Below are 7,712 nucleotides of genomic sequence, written 5' to 3' on the forward strand. Positions count from 1 at the left end.
GGGATGGCCTTAACAAACAGGAGTTTATTCTTACAATTTGAAGGCTTTAAGTCCAAGTTCAAAGTGCCAGGCTCTAGGGGCTGGGTGAAAGCCCCTTAACCTTGGGGTCCGGTTCTGCCTCCTCCTCCACCCCTGGAGCTAGAGGCATTTCTTCAGACAGCTGTTGGCTGCTGAGGCTGAGAAGCCCCAAGGTTGACAAGTAAAAAGGCATAGTCCTGATGTTACCAAACCACACAGCAGGCCATTAACTTAAGTCCACTCTAAGTCCCAAGATTGGTAGAGCATAGCAGGCTGCTGAGCAACGACATGGCTACGTGCAGGGTCCAAGTGTGCCATAGGCTAGAGACCATTCCCAAAGCTGCTGCTTATATGTGGGAAGCAGACCACATATCCAAAGGCAGCTACTCAGCTGCTTGTGGTAGATCCCACCATGGAGTTGATTGACATCTCATCATGGAAAATAACTACTACCAGCTGCCCAGCCACGTTGCTACACAAACATAACTACCACAATGAGCTTACAGCATGTTGTGTTTCCAGAAAATAAGTGCAAAAAAAAAAATGCTGATGTGTCAAAAAAACACAGAAACTAACCTGAAGGGGCTCCCAATGGCTACATCTGAGACTAGCTGAGCAATGAAATAATGGTAGTAATGTATCATAAGTCATAGAAGAAAATATGTTGCTGTTGTTGTTGTTATTTGCTGTTGAGTTGGACCTGACTCATAGTGACCCCTCCTTGGGTTTCTGAGGCAGTATCACTAAGGAAGTAGATTGCCCAACCTTCCTTCCGAGAGAAGAAAATAATATATGTCCATACTAACATGAATAAATACTAAATAAATAAACAGGAAATAAGGGACAGCTCGTCCAACTAATAAATGTAGAAGGAATGATGGAAATGGAAAATTACTATTTAATAAACACCATAGTAATAACTGTCCACAAGAATCATTATGAGATGCTAAAATTAGTAGGCAAATCATGCTGAGTAACAAGATACATAATCTCAAAGTATCTCCCAGAAAATAGTAATAACAAAGGGGAAGAAAATATTTTTACAGTGGAGAGACAAATATTGAAAATATACCAGCAGTAATGAGACATACTAACTTCATGTGCCCCTTGATGGGAGAGGGGCTGAGAGGGGCACAGCACCACTTCTGAAGTATTCTTGCCAAACTTTGATAATCTGAATTTAATCATGAGGAAACATCAGACAAATTCAAATTGAGGGATATTCTACAAAATAACCAGCCATTATTCTTCAAAAGTGTCAAAGTCATGAAAAACAAAGAAAGAATAAGGAACTGTTCCAGATTGGGACAGTGAATAGTATTGTGTCAATGTTAATTTCCTGGTGTTGATAATTGTCCTGTGGTTATGCAAAATGTTCTGGGGAAGCTGGATGAAGGGTCCACGTGAATTCTTTGCAATATTTTTGCAACTATTTTGTCAATATGAAATTATTTCAAAATGAAAAGTTAAAAAAAAATGGAAAACCTCTGAAATCCTGATTCTCCCCACTTTCCACCCCGAATCTGCTCCTTTTGTAATCTTCTCCATTTAAGATTATAGCAATTTTATTGTTATTGTTGCTCTTGAATGCTGTCAAGTCAATTCTGACTCATAGTTACCTCAAGTGGCAGAGGAGAACTGCCCCATAAAATATTTTCTTGGTTGTAATCTTTACAGAAGCAAACTGTCAGGTCTTGCCCAGCAGAGCTCCTGGGGGGGATTGGAACTGCCAGTCTTTGGGTTAGCAGCCAAGTGCCTAACCATGTGCCACCAGGGCTCTTTCATTTTTCTTGTAGTACAGGCCAAAAACTTTGGAGTCATCTTTTATTTTTTTCTTTTTCTCATACTCCACAGGATATCCTCTGGGCTATATCTTCAAGTATGTCAAGAATCTAATCACTTATCATCATCCTCATGGCTACCTTTCTAGTCCAAAACACCGTCAGTGCTTTCCTTTAACATTCTAACTAACCTACTTGATCTACTCCTCTTTTTACAGAATAAAAGCCAAAGTTCTGTTTATGGCCTATGAGGCCCTACATGATCTGGTTTTGACCACCTCCCTGATCTCCCCTCTTAGTATTCTCTTATTCATTCACTCCCTCCCAAACACTCTGACCTTCCTGATGTTCTTTGAGTCTTTCCACTGGCTGATCGCTTTTCCTGAAATGTTCTTCTACCACACACTCCTTGAAAATGCCTCACTTTTTTTCAAGCCTTTGCTGAAAGTTTTTTTTTTTTTTTTTAATTTTATTTTTTTCAATTCCAACTCCTGGGGAAAGGTGTCTTTCTTAATATACCTACTCAGACCATCATCTTTAAATTTCAGGTCCTCATTCTTGACTCTCCTTAACCTGCTAAACATTTTGGGGCCATTATCTTAGTTTTCTAGTACTGCTGTAACAGAAATTCCACAAGTGGATGGCTTTAACAAACAAATGTTCATTCTCTTACAGTAGGAGGCTAGAAGTCCGAGTTCAGAGTGTCACTACAGGGGAAGACCAGGCTAGAAGTCCAAATGCAGAATACCAGTTCTAGGAGCGAGGCTTCAACTCTGCCTCTTGTTCCAGACCTGCTAGAGCAAGCTATAGGCTTCTGCTAACTCACGCAACTGCTGACTGCTGAGGCTGACAAATCCAAGATTGGCAAGTAAAATGGCACAATCTCAAGACCAGCAGACAACATGCAGATCACTGGTTCAAGGCCAAGAACTGGAGATGAAGATTCAGCCAAATGCAGGATGCAAAATAAACCAAAAAGCTAGAGACCTTTCCCAAAACTTTTCCATGTATACTGGAAGAAGGCCATACCCCAGAGGAAAATGCCCTTCAACTAATTAATGTCTCACAGCAGATTCTACCATGGAGTTGATTATACCACATCCAATTTCATCACAGGAATAACTACATTCAAGCCACTCAAAATCATGGCCCAGCCAAGCTGACATAGAACCTAAACTACCACAGCCATCCTTACCACATTTGACTACATTTAATCTTTATTTGTATCTTGTTATCGTGTATTTTCTGTCTTTATCAGCTAGAATGTAAACTCTTAACTGAGTTGGTTTGTTTTGTTTTGTAAGCATCCTTGGTACTCTATATATACCTAATAAGTGAATTATTATGATATAGTAATGTTATTATTTATTGAGTCTTATATTACTGAAGTCGGAAAGAAGGTTGGGCAATCTACTTCTGTAGTGATACTGCCTCGGAAACCCAAGGAGGGGTCGCTATGAGTCAGGACTGACTCGACGGCACATAACAAGAACAACAACAACATATTACTGAAGGACAGAAAAAATATCTTTTATCTTTTTCCTGACAGGTACTTGTAAGAAATCTGAGAGTTAGTCAACAGATGTAAACTATTTTTTTTTTTTTAAATCAAAAGACTATGTAACAAGAGCAACAGAAGATAATTGGAGGTCATCAAAATTAAAGACATCAAAGGACATTGTCAAGAAAGTAAAAAGACAACTACTGAATGGGAGAAAATATTTGGAAATCATATGTCTGATACACGTTTAATATCCAGAATATATAAAGAACAGTTACACTTCATACCCACTAGGAAGACTATTAGAAAAAATGAACAATAAATAACAAGTATTGGCACAGATTTTGTTCTCCTAAAGCCTGCCACCCTGTCTCATGCTGGTTTCTTGATTTTGCTGGTTCTGCTGCCTCTGCTGCCACTATCTCTCTGCCATCTCTCCGTCATCTCCTCAGCACAGGGACATCAAACCATCCATGCATTGCCATTGGGAATATAAAATTATGCAACAACTATGGAAAACACTTGGTGGTTTCTCAAAGAGTTAAACCTAGAATTACCAGATGACGCAGTTATTTTACTTCTAGGTTTATACCCAAAAGATTTGAAAGCAGGGACTCAAACAGAAACTTGTACCAATGTTTGTGGTAGCATGGTTCACAAGAAACAAAAAGTGGAAACAACCCATATGTCCTTCAACAGATGAACGGATAAACAATATGTGGTATATACATAATGTACAACAAATTTAATTATTCAGTCATAAAGAGGAATGAAGTCTTAATACATGCTGCTAAAAAGGTATATGGGCTGCATCCTCTCACCTTCTCTAACTTCATGGGGGGGGGGGCAGGAATCACCATCAGCAATATCAGCCCAAGGCAGATTTCTATGAGGTGGACGTCAGACATACTCCCACCCTCCAAACTTTTTATCAATTGTGATACCAACTGTCCCTCTCATGGCACTCACTACATCTCTGCTGGGTTCAATTCATTGCAATTGCCACATACAACTCACAGACAATAGTCATAATAATGGGGTTTATTTATGAGGGAAGTAACAGATAACAATTTAGGTTCAGGAATGTTCAGGATATAATTCCTTTGATCAGGACAGCCTCCCTTCTGCTATGCCCACAACCATGTCTCTATTTGGTGTTTTTGTCCTGGCCTCTGCCCTGCTCTTTCAAGTGTTACAAAGCTCTTTTAGCTTTGCCAATAGGTGCACCCCAATCCACCAGCAAGCCTTCTGCCCAAAGGCAATCAGCTTTCTTGCTTCGTGGGCTGGCAAGCCTGCCACCCTGTCTCATGCTGGTTTCTTGATTTTGCTGGTTCTGCTGCCTCTGCTCCCACTACCTCTCTGCCATCTCTCTGTCATCTCCTCAGAACAGGGATCTCAGGTCCAAGGATGCGCTCTACTACTGGCTCTTCTCTGTCTTGATGGTAATGAGATCCCCCTTTCAGCCTTTAGGAGGTTCATTTTAAGTCTATCACAATGGCAAAACTGACTAATTCCCATGTTAGAATTCCATATACCTTACATGCACAGTCCCACCCCCAAAAGGGTGCCATATACCTTATTTGCATTATTATCCAGCGACCCAATCCCTAAGCACCTTACACTTGCATAGTCCCACCCAGTCATCTGGAGTAACAAAGACCATGATAGAAGAGCCATACCAAGTAATTCACTGCACCGTACATGCTCTGACATGGATTAACCTTAAAATTATTTCTAAGTGAGATAAGCCAGAAAAAAAGACAAATATTGTATGATTCCACTTATATGAAATACCTAGAATAGTTAAATGTTTAGTTACAGAAAGTAGAGTAGAGGTTGCTGGGATTAGGAAGGGGAGGGAGTGGAAAGTTATTGCTTAAGGGGCACTGAGTTTCTGTTTGGGATGATGAAAAGGTTTTTGAAATAAACAGTGATGGTGTTTGCAAAGAAGAGAGAGAGCATATGTAACAATAAAGATCCTAGCTAAGATTCTTTTGATTGCAAGGGGTAGAAATTCACTCAAATTAGCTTAAAGCAAAAAAGGGGGAATTTACTTGTTCACGAATCTGAAAATTCAGAGGCAAACCTCACTCCAGGATGCTGGATATAGGGACTTTACTGTCTTTGGTAGTTAGTTATTCATCTCACCCTTCATTGCTCAACTCTATTTTCCTCTGAAATAGCTTAAGTTTCAGGCAGGTGTTCACTCATCATAGTCCCTAAAGTTCAGCCTCAGTTTCTCACAGTAGATGGACAGTCCAGAAACACTTTACCAGATGTGGCCTATAGCAAGGGAATATGGTACTCTCTTTGCTCTGGCTTGGGTCCCAGGCACAGCCCAGAACTGAAGGGTGGGTAGCCCCATACAGACCACCTTCACTGAGAGTGGGATAAAAAAAAAAAAAAAAATAAGTATAGATGGAATCAAACTAATTTGTGTAAGTTGATAGAGTAGAGTAGCTGATATCAGAAGTACATAGCACTCTGACCCCTAGTGGTTGGATTACATGGAGAAAAGTAAGCATTAAAAGACAAACCAAAAACACCAAACTCACTGCCATCTAGTTGATTCCAACTCATAGTGACCCCTTTTGGGTTTCTGATGCAGTAAATCTTTATGGAAGTAGATTGCCCAGTCTTCTTTCCCCAGAGTGGCTGGGGGGGTTGGAACTGCTAACCTTCTCATTAGCACCGTGTCACCAGAGCCCCTTATTAGAAGACAACATGAGGTTAATTTATTTATTTCACATTATTATTTTTTTTTTTTTTGTATGATCTCTCATCAGTTTATTTAAGAAGATCAACTTCCTTCCTTTTTATTTTTGACATTGAAGCATTCACCCATTTGGGGAAAACTTTCCTTTGAATGAGTTCTTGGATTCCATTTTTTCCCCTTTGTTCCCACTGTCACCATCTTTGTTCTTGGGTTCATATTGAGACTACTGTGATAACATCAAAACTATTTCCTTATCTTCGATCTTTTTTGAAATTCAACCCCTGAAAACGTTTCCTAAAAGAAAAAACTGCTTAGTTGTATGGGGTCGAGCTGGAGAACACTACTCTGATACCTAATTTATCACTACCAGATCCAATCTAAATCCCTGGGTCTAGCACTGATTTTCAAGTGCCTCCACTTTTTGCTTAAGAAATTAGAGTTGGATTTCTGTCATATACAATGGAAGGGCTAACCTAAATAATGATATATATTTGCCTCATGCACGTTGACCTGCTGAACTTTAAAAATTAAAAACATTTATTCCTTATATTTTTCTTACTGGTGGCATAAATGGTTTGTACTCAATTGCTAACACAAAGGTTGGTGGTCCAAACCTACCCAGTGGTAATGTGGAAGAAAAGGCCTGGAAATCTGCTTTGGTAAAGATTACAACCAAGAAAATCCTATGGAGCAGTTCTACTGTGTAAAACATGTAGTCACCATGAATTGAAATCAATTTGGCAGCAATTAACAATAACAAAGATCTAAGAAATAGATTAATCCATTTTAAATATCATTCTACTAAATTTATCTACTATTCTACATATAAAATTTAATGTTTATTCCCCTTTCTTTTTCAAGAGAGAATTAAACACATGAATTATTTCTCATTAAAAACCAAAGCACAGGGAGTTCTGGCAAGATGGCAGACTAGGCAGAAAGACTGCACAGACCCTCATCAACAAAGAAAAGGGAAACCAATTAACACAGACACAGAAGATAATCTTGTACCCCTGAGCCTTGAAGGGGAGGATATAGAAGTGGACTAAACCCCAACTAGCAGAAAACTTTGTGAGAAAATACCAAAAAAGGAGACATACAGAGCTGTGGTCTGGCAGTGATCCTGAGCGATCCTGACAGCACAGACAGCTTGCAGATTCCCAAGTGGTGGTAGGACCTAAACATTAACCTAAAAATCAGCCCTGCTAGCCAGGGACTGCACAGAGGACTGCTCTGGTGGCTGGGAAATAAATGGAGAAGGAGAAGAGAAAGGCAGGCTGAGCTATGGACTTTAGCCGGTTTAGCAGGCTCTGCCATTTTGAAGGTTTAAAAGAGGCTTGACTATTTTGGATATTTAAAGAGACAGTGCGCTCGCAGATTCCGGGGCTTAAGAACACATTCTACTTTCCAGCAACCCAAAGGTCACTCCAGACTTGCAAGACTGAAAAGGTACCACATTCCTCTTGTTACTCTTATTCCCCACACCCCCTTGGTGAACAGAGGTGCGGCCATCCCCCACTCCCACCTACCTTCTGGGCTCAGAGGAACGTCATCACAGTCTGTGTGCTCAGATGGAGTCTGGGTGCCATGCCCTGTCCTACACTGATTTTCTTTTTCTCTATTTTTATTTTTTTCTGTTTTGCTTTCTTTTTTCTGGTAATTAGTTTGCTTGTATTTGTCTGTTTTAAAACAACTA

The sequence above is a fragment of the Orycteropus afer genome, unplaced genomic scaffold (genome assembly GCF_000298275.1).
Source record: "Orycteropus afer afer isolate SDZICR_OR568_19922 unplaced genomic scaffold, OryAfe1.0 scaffold00012, whole genome shotgun sequence".
Lineage (NCBI taxonomy): Eukaryota > Metazoa > Chordata > Mammalia > Tubulidentata > Orycteropodidae > Orycteropus > Orycteropus afer.